The 18,032-nt window shown below is 39.0% G+C and overlaps 1 protein-coding gene across 2 annotated transcripts in view; it reads left to right on the top strand.

Moving 5' to 3' along the window:
- The first annotated feature begins 2,019 nt into the window (after positions 1-2,019).
- GUCY1A1 (guanylate cyclase 1 soluble subunit alpha 1) overlaps positions 2,020-18,032 on the top strand; it is a 35,859-nt gene continuing 19,846 nt past the window's right edge. The window contains exon 1 of one of the 2 annotated variants that reach the window (XM_030491936.1): positions 2,020-2,499. The gene's annotated coding sequence lies outside the window, so the exon portion shown is untranslated. The remainder of the gene's footprint in view (positions 2,500-18,032) is intronic. The other variant, XM_030491937.1, reaches the window with a different exon arrangement.

Raw genomic sequence — 18,032 nt, 5'->3', positions numbered from 1 at the left:
GCCACGGGGGAGATGATAAATTTGAGAGGTGCTTCTTTGAAGACATCTGATTTTGAGAACTTGATTTAAATACAGCAGATGCCAGTAAATGACAGTTTAGGAGTGCTAATTATGCTCTAAAATATGATGCCCTTATATTTGATTATACATATATCTTAGCATCGTTACATATAATATAATCTTTCTATTTTATCTGTCAAAAAGAGACCTTTAATTTAAAGAAGAAACTGAAGAAAATGTAGGCATTTTTAAGTGTGACATAAGCATTTCTTGATAGAAACATGGTCTTTTTGGTATTTGTAGGATTTTATGGAAGAAATTTAGCTAATCTATTTTTGTCTAGAGAACTAAATTTTCAATGGCTAAGGTAAAATGAATACTGCCTTATATAAATATTTCAACTAATATAACTTGAAATATTACTTTCTTCTTCCAAATGCTTGCTCATAAGCATTTTCTTGGTTTTTATTTGGTGCAAGTTTGCAAGTCATCACTAGTACGCACACAGCAATTGATGTGATAGGGGCTTTTCAGGAACTCTGAGAGACCTCTGGATGCTGATGATCCAGTTACTTACCAAATGTCCAGATTCACCTTTCTTGCCTAGCATTGATTTGCCACACTGGGCACAGCAAGTTTACAATGAAGTGTTCAGCACATCTAAATTTGCACAGTACACCCTGGAATAGGAGCTCTTACTCCTTGTGGGAACAGAAACTTGGTAATGGAATTTATTTATGTCAGTTGCTCAGAAGCTGGTTCCACTTTATTTTTTACATAAAAAGCTGGTTCCTGGAGGCAAGAGAAGTGAGACACAACAGCAAGAATTAGGGTGGTTTGCAGGTAAGGACAAACGTTAGCAAGACCGCGCCTTGCCTTGGGACTAATCTTTTGTTTCTGAAGGCAACAGACTGCATCAATACATTACCCATTAATAAAGTAATTTTATAAGGTACACAATGTCCTAGACTATTTAGCACTCAATTAAGCTTCACACCACTTGTCAATAACTTCAGAAATGGCAACAAAATGGGCTTTGGGACATTATTTCAGCTGACTAATAGGTGATCGAAGGAATTCATCAGTTCTGTAGTCTAGCTGGCAGGTTTCTCACCTTTTAATGCTCCCGTAAGGGAAGCATGGTGTGCAGCAGATGTTTGTTAAACTGTTTTCAGTTCTGACAGTCAAAGAAGCAACAAAACATTCACATCCTGAGCCTTGATACACTCTCTGTGTAAAACTGGTCTGTTCAAAACCACTTGGAGATGGGCTGCTTTTGGTTTGGCTGATTTCAACTGTCTCTTTCGTACTAGCTTGCTAAGGTACAGCAGTGAGCTACAAGAAATGACACCCTTTCTTCTCTTGCTGTGTAGGTATGGTGCTCCTCCAAACTTATCCTTCAGCTTACAACATCCACTTTTCTTGGTGAAATCTTCTGTTTGCTTCTGTGTGACTTGTTAAGGCAACTGATCCTACCACGAGGTCAGTCACTGCTGGTTTTCCAACTCCAACAAAATAACCGGTTTTGACCCTGGGCTTCCAAAAACTGTCTGATATTTTCACAATGAAAATGCTATGAATACTCTATGGCATTTGTGAAGATTTAAAAAATGTGAAGTTGTCATTCTGTTTCAGTGGTGACATGCAAGAATTAAGAGCATAATTTCAGACCTGGGCAACTCTATAAAAAGTGTTTAATGAATTTATATTCTAAATTGAACCTGGCTATCCGATATTTTGAAGTTGTTTGAATGATTCCTGTTTTCTGTGCTTATTTGGACAGGTATTGTTTCCTTTCTGTCACCGCTTAGCTATTAGTTTTAATCGTCGCAATCCAAAGCTAGAATGAAAATGTGTGTATTATGGATTGCACAGTGTATCACCAGCAACGAGTAAGTCGAAGCCGTGGTAGGAAAAGCGCAAATGAAACGAATGTGCTAGCACACGATTTTCAAACCGAAGAGCGTTTGGAAGGATGCTTGTGTGGAGAAGACAGCGGCAACCACCACGCCCTGCCACCGGCTCCTACCCGCGCGGGAGCCGCAAACAGAAGCTCCTGATTGCGCAAGTGACAATTCTCGACGCTCAGCTCCGTGCGGCGCTGCACGAAGCCGGGTTCATACGCGCCCTCCGAAGCCCCGCTGCAGCCCCGCGCACAGCGACTGCTGCGCCAGCCCCGCGCCGTGGCGGCGACGCTCCGCGGCCGCGCCTGTTGGCGGCCGGGCCGCGCTGCCGGGGCCGCCCGGGGGCAGCGACAAATCCCACCCCGGGCTGCCGCCGCCACCGCCCCCGTCGCGGCCCGGGGCCGCCCGCCCCGGCCCTGATTGGGCTCTCGGGGAGGCCCCTCCCGCCGGGCCCCCGCCCGCCCGCCGGGGCGGCCCCGCCGCCGCGCCGCGCCCTCTCCCCAAATACACCTTTGCGGTGGTAGGGATCGGCAGCGGCAGCCTGCACAGAGCCCTTCCGCGGGGCTGCGCAGCCGCGAGTAGCCCCTGCGGCATGGTGAGTGAGCGGCGCGGAGCGGAGCGGAGCGGGGCGCGGGGCGCGGGGCGCGGAGCGGGGCGGCGCGGCGCGGCGGGGACCCTGGACAGCGCTGGGACGGGGCGGCGGGCCATGCCCGCGGGGAGCGGGGCGCTGCAGGCAGGGTCGGGGCCGCGTCTCTCGGCCGGCTGCGCGGTGTGGGGCTGAGCCTTGTGACTGGGAGTGGGGCGCGGAAGCCCCCTCCTCTCAGCGCCCCGAGCCCCATTGCAGCGTGCCCCGACCCAGATATGGTCCTGAGCGACGTAATGTCGCGATTCGGGGCTGGAAGCGATCTGGGAGCTCGCAGAGGTCTCCAGCCAGGAGGGGTGCTTGGCTGCCTTTGTGCATTGTGAGGCTCTCTAAGAATTTGCTAAGTGCCGCTGCTGCCCGTCAAGCGACTCAAACCCATTCAGACTAGTGTTACTGCATTGTACTTAGGTAAGGTTTCTTATCTGGTTTTCAGAGTAATTCAAATCATTGCATTTCATGAATTAGACACAAACCTGGTATTTAATCACATACTCGATGTTCTAACAATAACTGCATTTTTGCATTTGTTATTTCAATTCTTTTTATTCTGGGAAGAAAAAACGAAACCCCAGACTGTGTTGTATTCATTATGATTGGCAGTTTACATTTTCAGTCGATTTTCTTTGCTCCACTATTCTTTCTATTTTTGTCAAGACTTTAGGCTTCTGATTCCTTTTCTGAGTGGATAGAGTTGTTTCTGTGGCTAAAGTTCAGTGGCTGTGACTAGACTAGGCCTAGCAGTCCCTGTATAAAATAATCTGTATGAATAAACATGAGACACTTTAAAAGTTTTCTCTGCTCTCTAAAGGAGTACTTTTATACATTGTATGCACTCCCTCAAGCTTGATCTAATGCTGCTCCTAAAATGGCTCTGTTTTGAGAGCTGGTCACTTTGTGTATATAGGGAGATGGCTTTCTAAGTTCGAAGGATGAATTAAGTGGAAAAAATTTCTAAGCAAGGATGCAGTATTGCTAACAATGAGTATTACGCTGAAATTAACTGTTTGCAATGCTCGATTTGGGTTCTGTACTTTCACTGGACTACAAATGACACTGGGCGTTGGTCTAAAGAGAACTGGTAAGAGTTCTGATAGTTGAAATACTAGTAGGAAAAAGACATTTTTATTCAGTCAGATTTTCCATTATGAAGTCTCAGAATAGAGAGTTGCAGAAAAATGTAACAGTGCACTTTTTCATAACAAATGTAGAGTTTAATTATCTTTCTATGACTAGAACAAAGTGTTTTACTTATTTGGAAATGGTCTAATCCTACAGGTTTTCCTAAGACAAGACTCCCAATGGAGCCACTCCCTTTTCTTGTAGTTACGATTAAGAGGATTTGTTTCCAAACTACAGAAATTAGGCACAAGGCAGCATATACTTTCGATCACATAAATGGATCTACTGCTTTTCTAGGGTTAGGAACAAAAGGTGGTGCCAGCCCATGCTGGAAAGAGATTCCAGTAACAGACCATTTACATAATTATTCAGAGAAGGTAAGCCATTTAAGCAACCAGAGAATGTGTGCTGATGTGTTACAAATGCAAGCATGGGAAGTTCTCCTTATAGTAGTGAACTGTCTTGCTTGGATTGTGTTGCTCTGGGGTGCTACATATGGCAATACATTCTGCAGTGCTGATGACTGTTCTCTTTGCTTTGCCAATACCAAGAACCTTAAATGAACTAGGTGGCTGTAAGAAAGCATGAGGAATACTGTAATGGTGATATAAAAGACTACACTACACATTCTCAGAAGAGAAAAGCAATTGCTGAAATCACGTTGATCTAAAGCAGGCAGGAAATGTAAGGAAGAAGAAAGAAGAAATTCACATCTTGAGATCTCTTGGTTGCATTTTTTCCGGTGGAATTCCATAGCTTGCAGCTATTGCTAGTCATGACAGTGCAAGATCATGAGGCAAACGTTGGAGAAGAAAGTAAGGAATTTAGTTCTGCAGTGGGTTTTTTTACCCTTTTTTGACATTATCAATAAAATGGCTCACCATCCCCTCTCTCACTAGTTCACTTACTGAGTATTCATTTATTCAATTAATTTTTTTGATGAACTGTTAAAAACGAGAAGTCAAGGTTAGTCTTTAATGTTGTGTCCATAAAAATAAGTACTGAAGTCTTGTATACATCTGTGTATGTATACACATACATACATAAGACACGTATATATATGTGTCTTATTCTGATTAATGCTTTCTTTAAAAGATCTGTCTTTAACCATTCTCTGACAGGCTGTTGCAAAGCAGATCCCATAGTGAAATCAAAACATAAGTAAGAGTTTGTAATAAAATATAATATTCAAAACAGCAGTAGCAGTCAAAAACTGGTTATATCACACAATACAAGGTAAAATATCACAGCCTTTATGAAGATAAATGCCATCTGTTTGCAAGTCTAAAAAAGAAATACTGAGACTCAAAATAAGCAATCCAAGAAGTCGAAGTAGAGTTTGTAGCAAATGCAGCTATTTTCTTTATAACTGAAACGAGTTGTTAAACCAAAAGATGTTGTAAATTATAACTTAGTTAAAAAAAATAAAATCAAGCACCTCAGTAATTTAAGGAAACTGACAAAACATTCTAAATTATCAACAAGGAAATATGTATTGGAAGGTACTGGATGTATTTTGCATCTACTCTGTAGACAAGCAGCCAGTTTCCTTTTTTTATACAAACTTACTCATTTAAGAAGAGTTCAACAGAGATAAAAATCAGTCTTTAAAACAGTTATCGGAAACTATAGGACGTGTTTTAAGAAATTTTGTTGTAATGATATTTGGAAATCATTACATTTCAGCTTGCACATTTTATTAGCAAATGAAAATTGAGCCATGGAGAGCTGCCATTAGAGTTCCTTTTTGCTGGAATTCCTTGCACATTTTGTACTATTTCCTTTTTTAGGATCTTTATTGTCTATATGTTTATTAAAATTCACTGCATTTATTTAGATGCTTAGTGTTGCAATTAAGATTTTTAGCACTTGAAATTTAAATTAAGCCAAATCTCACATTTACGTCATGTTCAATATTCTATTCAGCATGTTTTGAGCATCTGAGATATAGCTCTAATGCATACGAGATTTATTCAGGAGGTCTTGCATGACTAGTTATACCAGAAGTAGAGTAGAGATTCAAGATTATCACTGAACAGATACTATATTTTTCAGTCAGTGTTCAGGGCATAAGTCTGGTCAAGAAAGCAATACTGTTCAGGACAGAATATTAATATCTATTTAATTTTAAAATTCCAGTAGAATTTGATCATGTGCATAAATGGACCTGGTCTTCTGACCAGGGCTTCTAGCTAGGGTGTAAACAAAGAATTTTATTTATCTATTTTTTAATAAAGGAAGCAAAATTTGCTAGACACAGGATGTTTTTTTACAAGTTTTTTGCTTATAGAGGCACCTGCTATGAAACAATTGAAAAGACCATGTTAATATCTCTAACAAAGCATTTTAATTGTAACATGGGTATTGATTGCTACTACTGTTTGGTAATATGCCATTCTTCCCATCTTTTTGTTGTCCTACTCAGGTGATGCCACTCTTAGTTCAGTGTTAGTGTTTCCTTGTCATTTTGGCTCCTCATTTAAAAGAACTCACACAGGATGCTTACTTACTTTTGTAGATGCAGAGTCTGGAGCAAGCTAACATCTACTCCCTTTTCATAGGAATGCAGGTTTCACTGCTGTCGGTTTCTTTGCCACTTGATGACCTAAGTCAGAACAAATACGTTCTCTAAGGATTAATTTTGCTTCACCATAGAGATATCTCACCAAGTCCTGTTCATTGCTTCAGACCCTAAGTAAATTTGAGCTTTAGGGTTTCTGCAGGCCTTCAACCTTTGGGACAATCTCACCCTATCAAAACATAGTCTTTTGTGATACTCACTTCCACTTATTTTTCATTCATACTTTCTATTATATGATAGTTTTGTTAAGTGCATTGAATGCACTAGCTAAGAATATTACTGCTTTCACATTTAACTCAGGAATATTTTAACAAGCATTCTTATTTGATTGAAATGCCCCCTTCCATAGTTGAGACTCTCACTGCTACTTTTATGCACCCTTCCTGTTCCTTGAACTCGGCAGGATTGTGGTAGCTGTTATGCTTGATTTTACTGCTCTGACTCCTTAAATAAGTTCCTCTGTGTTGCTTAAAGCCAACTTCTGAATTGATTTTCTTCTTGCATATTCATACTAGAAGTAGCTGTTCCAAGAGAATGATGCCCTGCTATTAGAAGTAGCTACCTTCTCATGCAAATCTGCACCATTAGGTTAATTTCTTACAGGCAGCACATGAAGCCTAGATGATAACCAAGTTGCGACCCTATGTATTATTTCTGAGGGTACTTATTTCATGAGACCCCCTGTCTGTACTTCCTATGCATATGTAATTACCTGAATGTGAACAGAATGCTATACTGTCCCTGCTTCAGTGCCAGGGCCACTTTTTCTCTGCCCTAGGGCAAGGGAAAAGATGCCTGAAGACTTGCATCCCATCATGGGGCTACGGGGCAGAGAGCTGTCCAAAACCCTCGCTGGCTACTGTTTAGCTGTGCCTTGCACTTTATGCATGACTGTGCCCATTGATTGTTTTGGCCAAGTCCATATAGAAAATAGGTCAGCTATGCAGTGGCTCAGGAAGAGAGCTTTAATTGTGTGGGTTGTAGCCTAGAAAGCAGGGTGTGTGCATCATCATGGAGGAGGCTGGAACCAGTTCCAAAGATGTTATCAAAGATGTTGTGGAATCTAGCCCTTAGACAGTTTTTTGTGTTAGTGAGCTTGAGGGAATATCCCATGCAAGTCATCAATTGTTTCAGTGAGTAAAAATTTCTTACTAGAAAGCAGTGACCTAAAAATCTTTGATTATTTTCTCTTCCACAAAAGGAAATGGAAAGAAACATACATTTATGAAGTGAATATCTTCCTCAGCTCCATTCTAAGGTATTCAGAACAAAAATATATTTCCCTACTCGTGTGGAGAAAATATATTTTGTGGGAATCTTCCTGGTTTAATTCTAGAATGTCATCGATTCCAGAGGGTGCAGTAAAACTTATGGTTTCTGTGATGCCACACACAGTAGTTGCTGCTAAACTCTCTGTTTTTAATGAATAACAGGTTTCTCTATGGTATATTATATAGTAGTGTGATATATAGCGATGACTGCCTTTCTAATGCTGACCAAGGCAAACGTGTCTTTAATTTAATTTTAACCTCGCCTTTCACTTGGCACTTGATACAGATGGAGACTGACAAAAGTTCTTCAGGGAAAGCTGATTTCCTTCCTCGGCAAATTCAGAAACTCTTCACATGTGAAAAAGCATTAGCAAAGGCCTGACTACGATGGAGGAACACCTCAGCGAGAGTTCGAGTTTGGTGCTTGGAAAAACTGTGATTTTGCTTTTGCTCATAATTATTTCTATGATTTGAAAACACAAGACAATATACCCAGTTGCTGTCTGCTGGTTAGCAGGGAGGGGTGTCTGCTTGTATTAATAGCTGTGTGGCTCCCTAGTCCTGACTGCAGGCACCCTGGAGCCTAAAATACTTGTTGCAGATCCTGTTTTAAATAGCACTGCTAAAAATGGCAAAATTTCCCTGTCTTTGGAGAAAGCATGCATCAACTTAACTTTAAATTAACAATTTTTTTTTCTTTTTGCCAAAATAGTCTTCATAGTTGTTGATTTGCACTGGCAAGCTGAGAGTGCAAAACCACTTGCCTCATATTGAGAAAAAAATATTTGGTGCATTGAAAAACTGTTCAAATTTTGGTGAAAATATAGCCATTAGGCTGTAGAACTCACAAAGCATATTTAGAGGTAGGATTTTAGAATTTCCACATGGTAAGAATGGTATGAAGGGAAGGATTGTCTTGTGAAACTTAGCAAGGCTTTTGGTCAATGTGGAACTGATTTTTTTCTTTTCTTCCCCTCAAAATCTTGAGGAAATCATGATGGAAATAATTACAGTTAATTTTATCATAGAATCATAGAATGGTTTGGGTTGGAAAGGACCTTAAAGATCATGTAGTTCCAGCCCCCCTGCCATGGGCAGGGACACCTTCTCAAATCCCCATCCAACCTGGCCTTGAGCACTGCCAGAAATGGGGCATCCACAACTTCTCTGGGCAACCTGTGCCACCCTCATAGTGAAGAATTATTTCCTAATGTCTAATCTAAATCTCCCCTCTTTCAGTTTAAAGCTATTCCTTATTTTATTGCAGTTAAAGGTTCTCAAACAGGTTGCAAAGTATTACTAAAACCAGCCAAGATGAAATGCCTTTTCTATAAGTAATTACAGAGCCTTCAGAAACGAGAAAATGAAGTTAAACCAAGTGTGTGTTAGCCATGAACCTACAGGATGAGGACAGCTTTCTTGTTCTGCTTTTATACATAGCACCTACACTCTTTTACAAATCCTACCTGCAAAATATATTTGAATTTCACTCATAGAAATGTGCAGTATTCTCATATCTATTTTTAAAATCTGGCTTCAAATTTTTATCGGCTTTGACCTGATTTTTGTAAATCACTCACATCTTCTAAACTGCTGGCCAAAAAAACTTGTGCAACTCAGTTGAAGAGGTCTGGATTCATTTCTTAGCTCAGCAGCAGCCTTTCTTTTGTGATCTCCAGCATGCCTTATTTTCCCCACTTCTAGAAGAGGCGTCTGAACCCTTCCTTTTATATCGCATTTTTCTATCTTAACTATTCAGAGGGCAAACCCTTCAGGTCAAACATCATCTTTTACTCTATATTTGGGTATGTCCTTGATCTTAATTTGGACCTTCTGGGAGGTTAAAATAAACAAATAATACACCTAGCAACAGCGATAGAGAAGAAGCAGAATGAAAAATAATACTGGCATGATTTCTCTGCTGAGCAACCTGCCCAACAATGAACTCACCAAACAGAAGGTTAAATACCATTATTTAGGTTTAAGCAAAACCTCCATAAGAATTTTTATATCCTGACCAAGTATTGATCTCACTGGCTGAATGGCGGCCTACATGAATGCTAAAAGGTAAGGAAATATTTCCCTTCCCAGACAAAAAACATTTGATAGTGTGGTGGCAATTATATAGCATAGAGAGCAGTCTTCCAGTCATAAGTTAGGCATCGCTTGCAAAGCATTTTGGTAGGCTCAAGAGGCAGAGACTACATTTGTAGTAGGACACTGAAAGTCTACAGCTGATCCGAAAATTAGTATCAATTTAAATCACCTCTGCACTTACTCTGCATGTCACATGCTCCAGATCTGTGTGGGAGATGCAGGGATAGTCAATTATGTGTGGAAAAAGTCACTGACCATAACAACACCGAACATAACGTCACGGCTTAGTCAAAGTTTGAAGTGTGCAACTATATCATGTGTGAGATAGTGGTGGGCATCATCACAGAATGTTTATTTCTCTTAGAAGATTAGAGACTGGCACTAGCAAATACCATTAAAAATGTTTTTAATGCTTGATTAATGTAGTATATGAAATGTGGTTTCATGATATCTTCCTTCCTGTTTTTCTTTGGAAATAATTCGCAGTCCTAAGTAATACGCAGTTCTAAGCAAAAGTAGGTTTAAATGATAGATAGAGGGGAATTAAAAGCTAAAAGTATCTTTTCAAATAGGCTTTGAAGTGGTGAAGAGCAAAGAATACTGGTGGAATACAGGTTTATGATTTACATGTAGTAAAAGCTAAAAAATATCATCCATCCCTGCCCATGTTGTGGGCAGATTTTTATTAGCAATAAATTGAATAGGTTAAAAATAAGATAAGAAACTGAAATGAGAGTAGCAGTGGCAGAAAAGCATCTAATGGGGTTGAAGTATTAAAAAAAAATTCAGTTAGATTTTATTGCAGTTTCTGTAGTGTACTGTATTGTAAATGGCTGATCTGTCTAATGCTGGAATCAACACGCAAAAAAAGATGGTTTATGCAAGATTTTCTATAACATATCCTCACTGTTTTCTTTCACAACTCTTACTCTGCAATCATGGAAAACACTCATAATCTTTAGTAAAATACTAATAAATGCATTCAGACCTTTAATGCTAAACTTAGGTTTGGTACTGTCTTTTAACAAAGAGGCTGCATTACTTAGGAATGCAATTCTGTTCTCAGTTTAATATAGTATGGGCAGTGTGGGATTTAAATGCCTGTTATAAACAGAGTTAAAAACCTAGAGCAAAGGTTTACAATGTGAATATGATGCAAAGATACTTGTGATACTGTGAGAACTTAATTTCTCCATTGTCACAGGATACTTGTGAAGTTAGCGCTTTTGTCTCATTGGAACTTGCCAGGTACAAATATTTAAAACCAATGTTTTGAATTTTCAACATCACCTAAACTGTAAGCGGAAATGTCAAAGGTTTCTGACCCCATGTAAAGGAAAACTATACACAGTGCAGCAAACTTTCTTTCCTGTTTTATTTTACCTGTCGAGAGTGTACACTCTGTGAGATTCATGGTGCTTCTGGATGCTCCAGAATCCCAAAAGGCTTAAAAAAAATACTGTCTGCATTTTGGCAGGAAATTCTTCATGAAGGAAATGCTACCTTTCTATATCCTTAAACTTAGGTTTCTGGTTATATCCTCTAGGATCTCATACCTCTCATTCCCTCCTTCAGCCTTTTCATCATGGAATTTCATTTATTTCCAGAAAAAGAGGGAAGTGGCTATGTAGCATCCTCTTTCTGTGCACATACACAAACTCAGAGGTAAAACCTGTTATTTGTTAGATAATTTCTTTTATTAAGAACCCAGTTAAAAAAAAATTTAACTTTCCAGTCAAAAGAGCATTTCTTTTCAGGATACTATTCAAATGATATTCAAAACCATTTGAAGTACTCCTCTGAGTATATACAGACTTGCTAGGGCCAGCATTTGATTTTGGTTCATTTTTAGATTTTCACCGAGAGTTCACTGTCCAGTCTCTCTGTCCTTTCATCTCTGAAACAGATGAAATGTTTTCTATATTGGTTTGAAGCTGTTATTCACAGTGCCAGTATGCAACATGGCATGTTGGAGACATCTCGTTACCTGGCCCCATTTTTGAAATGAATGTGGTTTCTTAATATAATGAAAAAAACAGGTATTCAGTGGTAGATGCCCATTTTACAGATTTAGAAAACAGCACATACAGAGTGGTTGTTCTTTAACATTTTGGTGGGAAAAAGTACTTGAAGGGCCTTTGGTGTGGGACAGGTCCTATATTAAAACTGAGCTTTACGATACGTGGGTTGTTTATCTATCATTGCACCAGCTGAAGTGTTGAGATAAAGATGTTTATCAGTTACATTTGATACTTATTTTGGTCCTCAATGAAGTACATCTGAGATGACTCCATTACCTCAATAAAGTCAATGCAGCCAAGATCCTATACAGTCACTTCAGTATTCAGATTGCAACCTTCAAGGATGACTGGCAATGTCCATTAGTCAGCTGTTATTTCCACATGCCTATCTGCTGCTACTTCTCCTTAGCTGATGCTCACATTTGGAGCCTTACCCTGCAGAGCAAGACTCTCAAGCTGTGTTCCATGCTCATTTTTCCTGAGGGCTGAAACCCAAAGACTCCCAGCACTGAAGCATAAATTGCCACTCCTTGAACTAAGAACTGAGTGTCCTTACAGTTCGTTACCTTCTGTGGTGGCACAGTGCAAGGAGGGCCTGGCTTGCAGTTCTTGGTGATTGCTGACACTAGTGCACTTCTGTGTTGCCTTACTGAACTGCAGGTCAGGGCTTTCAAGGAAGTTAGGTAAGTCGTACTTCCATCCTGGGATCTCAGATGCCTGTGCAGCACTAACTGGTATTTCAGAAGGCCTGATGGAGAGAGAAAAGAGCCTCCTTATAAACATATTATAAAAGAGAAGTGAAATATCTTTAAGAAATAAAATGCAAAGCTATGAAATCTTAAATCAATAATGATGTGTATCTGGCCTTGAAATCAGTGCCATTTAAAACAAAATCATCTCTATCTTCCTTATCTCCTTTTTCTCTCTGACATAATAAAGGACAGCAGGTATCACAAAATAGTGTTATGATAAATGAGTAAAACTGTGCTATCTGAGGAATGAAGCAAAGTTTTGATCTTGCAGACTCTGGTCTGCAGTCACAGAATCTGTGATGTTAACATTGTTGCAGTCAATGCAGTTATATAGGTTGTGAGATGAAGAACTGTGGACAGTTGTCTACCATGTACCCATAATAACTCCAGGAAGATTACCCCGTGGTTCCTACAAAGTTCATGTTCTGTATTACAGAAGCTTATTAGTTTGCATGACAAACGTAGTTTTTGGTAAAAGTTTTTCATATGATTCTAATCTTTTGGAAAATCCAAGTCCTCTGGTGAAATCATCTCCCTTGTTTTATGGAAAAATTACCTGCATTTTCCCAGTGAGACAAAAACCTGAGGGTCCTGCTGCAAAAGTCACATAAGGTTATAGGAAAAGTAGTAGGAGAATCCTTATTGTTAAAATACATCTAATTTACTTCTATATTTAAACCCTGAATTTTTACCTCAAATTAGAGGCCAGTGATCGTACATCTGGTAAGAGATTCTGCACTGTGTTCTTTGTTAGCCCTTTCATGGATTTCCATTCCTCCAAATCTCTTAATCTGTTTAATCTCTGTTAATCTGAAACGCCTGCCACAGAAATGAGTGAATTTCAATGGAATTTACAAGTATTTCAAGCCAGGCATATGTTTCTGTGCGTGTCTGTGCCCAGCACTCTGGCACTACAATACCCAGAATTAAAGCAGACACTAAAGTTCCAAAAAAGATGAATGACATTATTTTTGTTTCTGTGGGATTTAATATTCAACTTTGGTACTGTTACAAGAAGATGCAATTCAACAGTTAATGCACTTGAATCAGTATAATGCATGGTTTAAGACATGACAAATCTTTCTAAATGCATCTGTTATAACTGGGGAAGCAGCACTGATTGAGGCTTCTACTATTCTATGATTCAATTTGATAGTATTTTTTAGACATAAGGATGGATCTTTTCTCTGTTGTTTAGCACCACTGAAGGTTCGGAGAAGTAGCATATATGTCATGCATTTTCCTTTGTGTCAATGCCTCGATGATCCTCTGATTTTCAATGGAAGTATTATTAAAACAAGAAGCTACAATTTAATAATGAGTCGAGAAATTCCATTATAAAGGATCTCGCATTTCTAGATCTGAATAACCTAGATTTCTGTTACAGTCTGTCCCATACAGTCCTTTCACTTTTAAATAGATGTGTCAAAGCTGAATGATCCATAAATATTTTCAGCTTATTTTTCTGCAGGGCCACATTTTCACCTCAGTCTTTACATGAAAGTGCCACCAAGGCCAAGGGGAAGTTCCATATACAGAGTATGAGGCAAATATGGCATTATCTCTGAGTTATGTTTGCATGGCTTCTTCTCGCTGGTGCTGTCGTTTGCATTTGCTGACGTTTCCTGTGCAAAAGTAATCTGAGAAATCTGTGCAATTTGATTTCTTTCACATGCTTAAAAGAGAAGTAGAATAAATTGAACGGAAGGATTTGAAGGATCAGTAGCTGTGATAACTCCAGCAATTGCACTGAAGGCAACAAGAAGCATCACAGATTGAACATTCTACAGGAAGCCAAAATCTGCCTCTTGATTTCTATAATATTTAGTTTTGTTGCAGAGGTGGTATATGCTAACAGCAGGCTAGCATTAGTCATTGAGTGCATATTTACTATGATTAATTAACAGCATTAATTTCTCTTAATACCACATGTGCAAGCTCAGTATTTCACAAAACGTTTCATCTTTACTTTGCTTCATAATTTTAGTGAAAAAGAAGCCTGTGTTTTCAAAGATAATACAAATTTATGTTTACCATATTTACCTAGATTTCTGTGCTTTAAATGCATGTCTGCTGTATTTTCCAGAAGAGTATTAGAAAGCAACTAAGTGATCTACTCAACAGGGAAATTGGAATTGTAATTTATTCCTAGAGCATTCAGTCTCAGAGGATGTGCTGATAGGCTTTGCAACTGTGCTTTTCAAAGGTAAGATCCACTGCTCAAATCTTTCTTTAAAATGGCAGATTTTGAAAGGGATGGGCTGTGAATAACTGTAGCTGCCCTTACGTTTTGTGAAAAATGACAGGCCAATCAGGGAAATAAAATATTAAGGTACTCATTTACAATGCACATGGCCAAATCAGCAATTTCAATGATTTTAAACCTGTTTTGTAGCAGGAACTGTAAGCATTTAATCAAAAAGGTGTCTGCTGGTCCTACCCTGCCGATACCGTGGAAGAGAACAATTGAGAAAGTAGCTGATTTCTCCTCTTCTTCAGAGCTGCTTTTTTTGCCATGGGCTTTAGCTAAAACAGAATCAGTAGCTGCACGATGTCTGTGAAAACAGCTCTTCAATCATCTATTCCAGTTGAATACACTTCTTCAATCAATATACTTTTTCCCTATCAGAAAAATTACAAGGACGTGACCTTGCTGCTGTGGGATAAATGATTTTCACTAATTAGAAGTTCCTGTTATTAGGCTTCCATGCATAGTTTTTGACTTTTCCGGAATCTCAAATACCTCAGTTCGGTGTTTACCATCACGTCTGCACACCTACCTGTAAAAACACAAAACAAAAAAAGCCTGGGCCTTATTTTGCTTCAAAAATAAGAAAAGATGCAAATCAGTATTTCCGAGACAAGAGTCACAGACCTGTTAGGTTAATCTTTTTCCTGCTATGCCCAGAAACCTGCTATTGACCTCAATGGGAGTTGGCATGAGTGCTTAACTATGAATAAATCTGAAAGGTAGTTGTCAGTGATTTTCAGTGTGAAAATGATTTTGTTGACATTGTAAACAGAAGTGGCAGGTGGCAAATATTCAGTCAGAAAACTCTGCAATTGAAATCTACTAATGAAACACTTTGCTTTCTACAGACCTAGTTTTCAAACAGTTCTTCAAGAAATACAGAGTTCAGGGACCTTTATTTATAAAACTTGCTCTTCATTATAATTTCAAGTTGTGAACACAAAGGGAATGTTTAACCATAAGCACCGTCATAAGACACTACAATCAATGTTTTGTATTGCTCGACAATGCTTCAGTATCTTTCGGAAAATAACAACAATAATGGTGTTTATGCAAACCTATGTGTCAGTTGTGGAAACAGTTACCCACATTGAATTTCAATCAGATGAATACATACATGTAGGAGTCTCAGCAAGATAAGTGTCTTTGAAGAAGTAGGAAAATTATTTTGTCATCCCTGAAGATGCTTCACAGTTAATCCAGACCATGGTTCTCAAATGAGAAGTTACTTAATGTGTTAGAAATTTGGGATTTTTAAATAGCTTATTCTCAAGGATGTGGCAATCCTGGCTAAGTCATGAATACTAGCTAAAGATTTCAGTAAAAAAGTAGTATGAGACAAAAGGTTATTGGATTTCACTCTTATTAGAATAATTACAATTATTTTTTTACTTTCTTTGCTCATAAAAAGAAGTTTGATCTATGAATTAAATAAAAATCAGATTTTGTGGACATTTGAATTTTGAGGTCCAGTTAAATCAGAGAAGTTTGAGAGATGCAGCTGTAAGTATGTATTTGTAAAGAATCAGTAAGAACAACAGCTGACAATTACTTTGTATTGTAGAACCACAGCCCTTCTGTTTTTGTGGATTCTAATTTACATTCCATTTGCTATAGGCCAGACTTTTGTCTTTACATTTAACTCCTGATAACTGTCATAAATACCACATGTCCTCAGGACAATTCTTGAAGAGTTCTGAAGACATTTATTTCTTACCTTTCCTCTTATGATTTTTATGAAAGTATTGCACTTTCATGGGCTGCAAATGCAGATTAAATGCTATATTTAAAATGTACTAATTTAAAGTGTGAGAATAGTTTCCAGACACTTTGGGTTGCTTTTGGTTTTGCCTGTCCTCACTGCAGCACCTCTTCTGTTTCAATAGTTTCCTCATCTGGGTACCCAGATCACTTGAGGTATCAACAGTTATGTCAGTTCAATATCAGGATTTCTCATTAAAAAAAAACCCCAAAAATCAACCTACATAATGTGTTGTGGTTACATACAGCAGGTTATTTTTAGTGTTTGTGAGGTATCATTGACTCTGCCTCAGGAAAAATGCCCATGAGCAATCACCTTCAAAAGCTCCCACAAGGTAAGCAGGTTGGGGTTTTCAGGGGTAGCATCTCCATCATAAGCTGTTTAGCAGGTGGTACAAGCCATGCTTCGGACCGGGGTGAGGGCGCAAGGATGTGCCACAACCAAAGGCTGCTGTCTCTGCCTGAGCAGGGAAGCAGAGAATCAGGTGCTGTGAGGCTGCCTGCTGGGCTTGCTATGGAGTGTTTTCACAGATAGATTTTGACTCACAGAAGAGAGTATTTTTCCCACGCTATCTTCTCAGCATGCCTCCCTGTTATTTGGTCCTAGCGTAGGAAAAATATTTACCCTATGAAAGTACATGCGATACTTAAAATGACAAATATATATTTTATAAACAACATTTGGGAATCAGTCCTTCCTTTAGCTACATGCCAAAACATGGGTGCAGTAATTAGGACTCCCCCTGTGCCTTTAATTGAAAGCAGAGATGTGTCTGCAATATAACTTTCACATCTGGAGTCTGGGCTTCTCCCAGGGATATATTTGGGTCCAGGGATTTGCTTCAGACCATTATAGAGAAATGAGTCAGTCACAAAATCAGTATCAGAAATTCAGTGATACTTCAGGATTTTCCCTGTCTTTAAGAACAGTTTTCAGTATCAAAGTACATTATTGCAATCTTATTACACTGATCATAGAATTGTAGTATCACAGAATCGTATAAGTTAGAAAAGACCTTAAAGAACATCCAGTCCAGCCGTTAACCTACCACTGCCAAGTCTACCACTAAACCATGTCCCTAACAGCTACATCTGTGCATCTTTTAAATACCTCCAGGGAAGGTCTTTCAACTGCTTCCCAGGGCAGCCTGTTTCAGGGCTTCACAACCCTTTCAGTAAAGAGATGTTTCCTAATACCCAATCAAACCCTCCCCTGGCACAACTTAAGGCCATTTCCTCATCCTATCACTTGCAGAAGAAATGCCTTTCACGTCATGACCTTAAAATGAGACATATTAGCAGTTTTGAAGTTCACTTATGTATTCCTTGAATCTTATTTTTTGCTTATTACAATAGGGAAAAATGGAAAATGAGATAACTTACATTCTTCTCTGAAAACAAAGGTGATTATTTTCTTCATCTCCTGGCTTTGTTGCTGTCTAATGTTGCAGCAACACAGCTCACAATCCATTCAACTTGGAGCACAGAGGAAACACTTGATTGTATTTCTCTGTTTCTTAAAGCACTTCATAAAGAAAAAAAGGTAGAAAGGTGAGGAAATTCCACATTATATTGGGGAGAAATCTTTCTTGTAAGCAAGGGCTAGATTTTTAGCTTGCCTTAAGCAGTCAT

This window comes from Strigops habroptila, chromosome 7 (assembly GCF_004027225.2).
Source record: "Strigops habroptila isolate Jane chromosome 7, bStrHab1.2.pri, whole genome shotgun sequence".
NCBI classification, from domain to species: Eukaryota; Metazoa; Chordata; class Aves; order Psittaciformes; family Psittacidae; genus Strigops; species Strigops habroptila.
This window is presented reverse-complemented; position numbering and strand designations above follow the sequence as displayed.